Genomic DNA, 8,336 nt, shown 5'->3' with positions numbered 1-8,336 from the left:
TGTGTTGGTTGGCCATCTGGATGTCTTCTTTGGAGAAGTGTCTATTCATGTCTTTTGTCCATTTCTTCACTGGATTATTTGTTTTTTGGGTGTTGAGTTTGATAAGTGCTTTATAGCTTTTGGATACTAACCCTTTATCTGATATGTCATTTGCAAATATCTTCTCCCATTCTGTCAGTTGCCTTTTAGTTTTGCTGATTGTTTCCTTCGCTGTACAGAACCTTTTTATTTTGATGAGGTCCCAGTAGTTCATTTTTGCTTTTGTTTCCCTTGCCTCCGGAGACGTGTTGAGTAAGAAGTTGCTGTGGGAGAGGTCAAAGAGGTTTTTGCCTGCTTTCTCCTCAAGGATTTTAATGGCTTCCTATCTTACATTTAGGTCTTTCATCATTTTGAGTTTATTTTTGTGTATGATGTAAGAAAGTGGTCCACATTCATTCTTCCACGTGTCGCTGTCCAGTTTTCCCAGCATCACTTGCTGAAGAGACTGTCTTTATTCCATTGGGTATTCTTTCCTGCTTTGTCAAAGATTAGTTGGCCATATGTTTGTAGGTCCATTTCTGGGTTCTCTATTCTGTTCCATTGATCTGAGTGTTTTTGTGCCAGTACCATATTGTCTTGATGATTACAGCTTTGCAGTATAGCTTGAAGTCCGGGATTGTGATGCCTCCAACTTTGGTTTTCTTTTTCAAGATTGCTTTGGCTATTCGGGGTCTTTTATGGCTCCATACATATTTTAGGATGATTTGTCTTAGCTCTGTGAAGAATGCTGGTGTTACTTTGATAGGGATTGCATTGAATATGTAGATTGCTTTGGGTAGTATTGACATTTTAACAATATTTGTTCTTCCTATCCAGGAGCATGGAATCTTTCTCCATTTTTTTTGTGTCTTCTTCAATTTCTTTCATAAGCTTTCTGTAGTTTTCAGTGTATAGATTTTTCACCTCTTTGGTTAGATTTATTCCTAGATATTTTATGGTTTTTGGTGCAACTGTAAATGGGATCCATTCCTTGATTTTTCTTTCTGTCGCTTCATTGTTGGTGTATAGGAATGCAATCGATTTCTGTGCATTGATTTTATATCCTGCAATTTTGCTGAATTCATGAATCAATTCTAACAGTTTTTTGGTGGAATATTTTGGGTTTTCCATATAGAGTATCATGTCACCTGCAAAGAGTGAAAGTTTGATCTCCTCCTGGTCGATTTGGATGCCTTTTATTTCTTTGTGTTGTCTGATTGAAGAGACTAAGACTTCTAATACTATGTTGAATAACAGTGGTGAGAGTGGACATCCCTGTATTGTTCCTGACCTTAGGGGGAAAGCTGTCAGTTTTTTCCATTGAGGATGATATTAGCGTTGGGTCTTTTGTATACGGCTTTTATGATCTTGAGGTATGATCCTTCTATCCCTACTTTCTTGAGGGTTTTTATCAAGAAAGGATGCTGTATTTTGTCAAATGCTTTCTCTGCATCTATTGAGAGGATCATATGGTTCTTGTCCTTTCTTTTATTGATGTGATGAATCACATTGATTGTTGTGAGGATATTGAACCAGCCCTGCATCCCAGGTATAAATCCCGCTTGGTCATGGTGAGTAATTTTTTTAATGTATTGTTGGATCTGGTTGGCTAATATCTTGTTGAGGATTTTTGCCTCCATGTTCATCAGGGAAGTTGGTGTATAGTTCTCCTTTTTAGTGGGGTCTCTGGTTTTGGAATCAAGGTAATGCTGGCTTCATGGAAACAGTTTGGAAGTTTTCCTTCCATTTCTACTTTTTGGAACAGCTTCAAGAGAATAGGTGTTAACTCTATCTTAAATGTTTGGTAGAATTCCCCTGGAAAGCCATCTGCCCCTGGACTCTTGATTTTTTTGGGAGATTTTTGATTACTAATTCTACTTCTTTACTGGTTATGGGTCTGTTCACATTTTCTATTTCTTCCTGTTTCAGTTTTGGTAGTGTATATGTTTCTAGGAATTTGTCCATTTCTTCCAGATTGCCCATTTTATTGTCATGTACTTGCTCATAATATTCTCTTATTATTGTTTTTATTTCTGCTGTGTTGATTGTGATCTCTCCTCTTTCATCCTTGATTTTATTTATTTGGGTCCTTTCCTTCTTCTTTTTGATCAAACTGGCTAGTGGTTTATCAATTTTGGTAATTCTTTCAAAGAACCAGCTTTTGGTTTCATTGATCTGTTCTACTGTTTTTTTGGTTTCGATAGCATTAATTTCTGTTCTAATCTTTATTATTTCCTGTCTTCTGCTGCTTTTGGGTTTATTTGCTGTTCTTTTTCCAGTTCTTTAAGGCATAAGTTTAGGTTGTGTATCTGAGATCTTCCTTTCTTCTTTAGGAAGGCCTGGATTGCTATATACTTTCCTCTTATGACTGCCATTGCTGTGTCCCAGAGGTTTTAGGTTGTGGTGTTATCATTTTCATTGGCTTCCATGAACTTTTTAAATTTTCTCTTTAACTTCTTGGTTAGCCCATTCATTCTTTCATAGGATGTTCTTTAGTCTCCAAATATTTGTTACATTTCCAATTTTTTTTCTTGTGGTTGATTTCAAGTTTCATAGCATTGTAGTCTGAAAATATGCACAGTATGATCTCGATCTTTTTGTACTTGTTGAGGGCTGATTTGTGTCCCAGTATGTGGTCTATTCTGGAGAACATTCCATGCGCACTGGAGAAGAATGTATATTCCACTGCTTGAGGACGAAATGTTCTGAATACATCTGTTAAGTCCATCTGGTCCAGTGTGTCATTCAAAGCCATTGTTTCCTTGTTGATTTTTTGATTAGATGATCTGTCCATTGCTGTGAGTGGGGTTTTGAAGCCTCCTACTATTCTGGTATTACTATCAATGAGTTTCTTTATGTTTGTGATTAATTGATTTATATATTTGGGTGTTGCCACATTTGGTGCATAAATTATTAAAATTGTTAGGTCTTCTTGGTAGATAGACCCCTTAATTATGATATAATGCTGTTCTTCATATCTTGATACAGCCTTTATTTTAAAGTCTAGATTGTCTGATATAAGTATGGCTACTCCGGCTTTCTTTTGTTGACCATTAGCATGATAGATGGTTCTGCATCACCTTACTTTCAATCTGAAGATGTTTTTAGGTCTAAAGTGGGTCTTTTGTAAACAGCATATAGACGGATCTTGTTTTCTTACCCATTCTGTTACCTTATGTCTTTTGATTGGAGCATTGAGTCCATTGATGTTTAGAGTGAGTACTGAAAGATATGAATGTACTGCTATTCTGTTGCTTGTAGAGTTGGAGTTTCTGGTGGGGTTCTCTGGTCCTTTCCAGTCTTGTTTGCTTTTGGTCTTTGTTTGTTTGTTTATTTATTTATTTATCCATCTTTTCTCCCCTCAGAGAGTCCCCCTTGAAGTTTTTGCAGGGCTGGTTTAGTGCTCACAAACTCCTTTAATTTTTGTTTGTCTGGGAAACTTTTTACCTCTCTATTCTGAATGACAGCCTTGCTGGATAAAGAATTCTTGGCTGCATATTTTTCTGATTCAGCACATTGAATATATCCTGCCACTCCTTTCCGGCCTGCCAAGTTTCTGTGGATGGGTCTGCTGCAAACCTGATCTATCTTCCCCTGTAGGTTAAGAATTTTTTCCCTTGCTGCTTTCATGATTCTCTTGTTGCCTGAAATTTCTGAATTTGACTATGATATGCTTTGTTGATGGTCAGTTTTTGTTGAATCTAATGGGAGTCCTCTATGCTTTCTGGATTTTGATGTCTGTGTCTTTCCCCACGTTAGGAAAGTTTTCCGCTAAGATTTGCTCTCATAACCCTTCTACCCCTATTTATCTCTCTTCTTCATCTGGACCCCTATGATTCTGATGTTGTTCCTTTTTTAATGAATCACTGATTTCTCTAATTTTTAAATCGTGCTCTTTTGCCTTAATCTCCCTCTTTTTTTCTGCTTCATTATTCTCCATAAGTTTGTCCTCTATATCACTGATTCTCTGTTCTGCCTCATCCTTGCTGCTGTGGCATCCATCTGAGGTTGCAGCTCAGTTGTAGCATTTTCTATTTCATCCGAACTAGCTTTTACTTCTTTTATGTCTGCAGAAAGGGATTCTAATCTATTTTCAACTCCATCTAGTATTCTTATTATTGTGATCCTAAATTCTGGTTCAGACATCTTTCTTGTTTCTGTGTTGGTTAGGTCCCTGGATGTCCTTTCTTCCTGCTCTTTCTTTTGGGGTGAATTCCTTCGTTTCATCATTTTGAAGGCAGAAAAGGAATTAATGAGGTAAAAAAATTAAAATATTAAACACACACACACACAAAATCAAATAAATGATGCTAGGTCCTAGGTGTGTTTTGATCTGGGTGTTGAAAGGGACTTGATATATTAGAGAAAAAAGGGGAAAGAAAAAAAGGAAATTGTTTGAAAATTTGAAAAAATGAATAGACTGAAGTAGACTAAAGTGAAATGATGGAAGTGAAATAGAATTTGAAAAAATTTACACAAAAGTAAAAAATATAGTAAAAAAATTAAAGAAAAGTATTTTTAATAAAAATTGAAAATAAAAATGAATTTTTTCTCTTTCTGTATTCAAGAAAAAGAAAAGAAACTAATAAGAGAAAAAAGAAAAAAGAAAAAAAAAGAAAGAAAATTGAATAGAGGACCAGTGAACAGAGTGAAATACGACTGAAATTACTTCATTTTTCCCTAGAAGTCAAACTGTGAAGTGCTTTATAGTCCATAAACTAAGCAGGCAGAGAGACTTGTGTTCCTGAAGAGCTAGGTTGGCCCAGTTGGGCAAGGCTCAGTGTAATGGCTCCATTATCCATTAGATGGCGCTGCTTATCTTACTGGGGTGGATTGTTGTGGCGCTTGTAGGTGCATATGCGCATGCTTGGGAGCGTTGAAACTGGTGTCACTCAGCTACCCAGTCTCTAGTATTGGAACTCTGTTCTCCCTGATCAACAATTAGGCATGGTCCTTTGTCTTTGGCTTCCGTCCACTACCCACTTTTACACTGTCCGTGACCAAGCCCCAGGCAGCACTTCCCTCCTGAGTTTTATCTCAGATGGGACTGTTTTTCCAAACCCCTTACTTCTGAGGGACTGCGGCTTTGACCTGCTCCACCCCTCTGTGGAGGGTCTCACTGAGCAATGGCTGGGTGCCGGCCACACCCAGGAACGTTTGTGGGACTGTGCTGCTGCCGATGCCCAGAGACTGTGGCCAGTTGCCAGCCCACCACAGAAAAAGTTCACAAGATAGTGTAGCAGCAGCATTTCAGGGATTATAGTAAATCACAACACACATCTGGCACCAGGCTTCACCCTTAATGATCTTGTTCTAGCACCAGAGAATGTGGTTGTTCTCCAGGATCCACTGGGGCCCTGCCTTTGGGGGACCCACACAGCCTCTACCAGGTGTCCTCCCAGCAGGGGAACCGCCTCTCCCTGTGTGGCCTGAAGAACCCCAGACTCCACTCTGCTCCTGAGTATTCTCCCTTCCCACCAGAGCACCACCAGGTATTGAGCCGTGGAGTTGCAGACTCTGTGCTCCCCCTGTTTATAGTCTTAATGGAATTTAAACCCTCTCCTTTCTCCTTTCTGCCTTTTTAGTTCAGTCCCTGTGGCTGTTTCCACTTTTCCACTTTCTCTCCAGCTGCTTTTGGGGGGGGGTCCTTTTCCCGTATTCTCCTCCCCATCTCTGTCCTCTCTCCACATGCAAAAGTAGTTCTCTGTCCTCTGAAGCTTCTCTCTCCCCCAGCTCACCTCTCCATGCTGTGTACCTGCTGAATTCTGTGGTTCAGATTGTGCAGATTGTTGTGTTAATCCTCCAATCAGTTTTCTAGGTGTGTAGGATGGTTTAGTGTTGGTCTGGCTGTATTTCATGGATGCGAGACACACAAAAAACTTCCATGGTATTCTGCCTGCATACCCACGTTCTTATAACTTACAGATAATCACGTTTACATTTTCATGTTTTTTCTTCTTTTCGTCTTTTTTGTCTTTTTTACATGTCTACAAGACGAAATGAAGAATATACTGATTTTGGTAGATGCAAAATATACAAAACTCACCTAACTGCCTGCCTGGAGAAGAGTCACAGGATAAGGAAAGGGGAACAGAAAAATGCATAGGTTATTGTTCACAGTGTTCTATTGCACTAATATCAGATCATCCTTGCACAAATGTACAATTTTTTGGATATCATTGACTTATTGGGAAAGGAAAATATGGACTATTAATTTATCTTATTACAGGTATCAATCATGGGCATCTTTGATTAGGCAGAATGAGATTGAGAAAGTTCACTTAAAAAAAATATTAAAGCATGGAGTGCCTGGCTAGCTCAGTTGGTTGAGTGTCCGACTTTGGCTCATGTCATGATCTCACAGTTTGTGGCTTTGAGCCCCATGTCAGGCTCTGTGCTGAGAGCTCGGAGCCTGACACCTGCTTCAGATTCTGTGTCTCCCTCTCTCTCTGCCCCGCCCCCACTTGTTCACTCTCTCTCTGTGTCTCCCCTACTTGCTCACTCTCTCTCTCTCTCTCTCTGTCTCTCTGTCTCTCAAAAATAAATAAACATTAAAAAATATATATTCAAGCACGTATTTTTCAGGGCAGAGTCAGCCAGACTCATGGTGCAGTATGATTAAGGAGGATACCTAATCATTAGCTTGGGGCATGTTGGATCTGGGGTGAATATCCACATGCCATCCAGATAGACTGAAATCTCAGACTCAAACTAAACTTTACTCATTTTTGGGCATAATCCCTCACGGGTCAGATCAACTGTTTTCTGACACTCGTGCTGCCAGAGGAGTCATTGCCCTGCCCTCATATCCAAAACATTTTCTTTCCCACAGGCAGCCTATTTTCCCAGGATTTATGGCACAGGTAATTGCTGGTAGATTCATCACCCTGTAAAGATGGTATTACTACTTCCATTTTACAGATGAAGAAACTGAGGCTAGTGGAGTTTAAGTAACCTGCTCAAAGTCACATAGCTGGGAAGTGAATTCAAATCATTGTGATTCCAAAGTCCATCTCTCTCTCTCTCTCTCTTTTTTTTTTTAAATCTAATTTAGTTACTGTATAGTGTAATAGTGATTTCAGGAATAGAATTTAGTGAGTCATCACTTACATATAACACCCAGTGCCCTCCTTAATGTCCATCACCCACTTAGCCCATCCCCTCACCCAACACCCCGCCAGCCATCCCTCAGTTTGTTCTCTGTATTTAAGGGCCTCTTATGGTTTGTCTCCCTCTCTGTTTTTATCTTATTTTTTGCTTCCCTTCCCCAATGTTCATCTGATTTGTTTCTTAAATTCCACATATGGGTGAAATCAGATGGTATTTGTCTTTCTCTGACTTATTTCACTTAGCATAATACACTCTAGTTCTACCCACGTTGTTGCAAATGGCAAGATTTCATTCTTCATGATCACGGAATAATATTCCATTGGATATACAGATCTATCTTTCTATCCATCTATATCATCTACTTGTAGATGTAGATAGATGGATAGATAGATAGATAGATAGATATCACATCATCTTCTTTATTCATTTATCAGTCAATGGACATTTGGGCTCTTTAAATAGTTTTCCCAGGGCTTTTGCACTTACTGTTCCCCTAGAAATTCATGTACTTGCTCCCTCACCTCAGGTTATTCTTCAAATGTTACCTTCTTCAACCACCTGCTTTAAAATGGCAACACACCTGCTCACCTCACAAACACACATACACATACCCCCATCATATTCTTTTCCATAGCATTTATCACCATCTGCATGTATGTTGCACTTATTGTTTACTATCTACCTCTCCTTTCCCCCACACCTGAATATAGGATTCTTGAGGGCAGGAATTCTCAACTGTTTTGCTCATTCTTGTATCCCAGAGGTTAGAAGAGTATTTGGCACATAGTAAGCACTCAAAAAGTGCTTCAGTTGAGGCTTTAACTGGAGGACAGCAGGGACCACAGCCCTACATGTTTTTAAACCATAAACCATAAAGAAAACTCACCTACTGCTAAAACAAAATAGGAATGATTAACTTGGTATTCATCCTGCCCTAGCTGGTCAGGGAGCCAGAGTTGAAGGAACGGAGGAAGATGTTACTAAACCTCGAAGGGGTTCAGAACAGGTTGTTGTTCCGTCCTCAGTTTTTGCATCTACAGGATGAGGTGGTTGAACAGAACATCTGAAATATCGTTTACAACTCTAACACTCTATTTTTATTATCTCTCTTCACATCTACATGCCAAACAAAGAAAAAACTTAGGACACTAAGACCAATGAGAAGCTCATTTTCACCCTGTGGGTGTCATCAACAATTTTACCAGAAC

This window comes from Acinonyx jubatus, chromosome C1, assembly GCF_027475565.1.
Source record: "Acinonyx jubatus isolate Ajub_Pintada_27869175 chromosome C1, VMU_Ajub_asm_v1.0, whole genome shotgun sequence".
Taxonomy (NCBI): Eukaryota; Metazoa; Chordata; class Mammalia; order Carnivora; family Felidae; genus Acinonyx; species Acinonyx jubatus.
Note: the sequence above shows the minus strand (reverse complement) of the source record.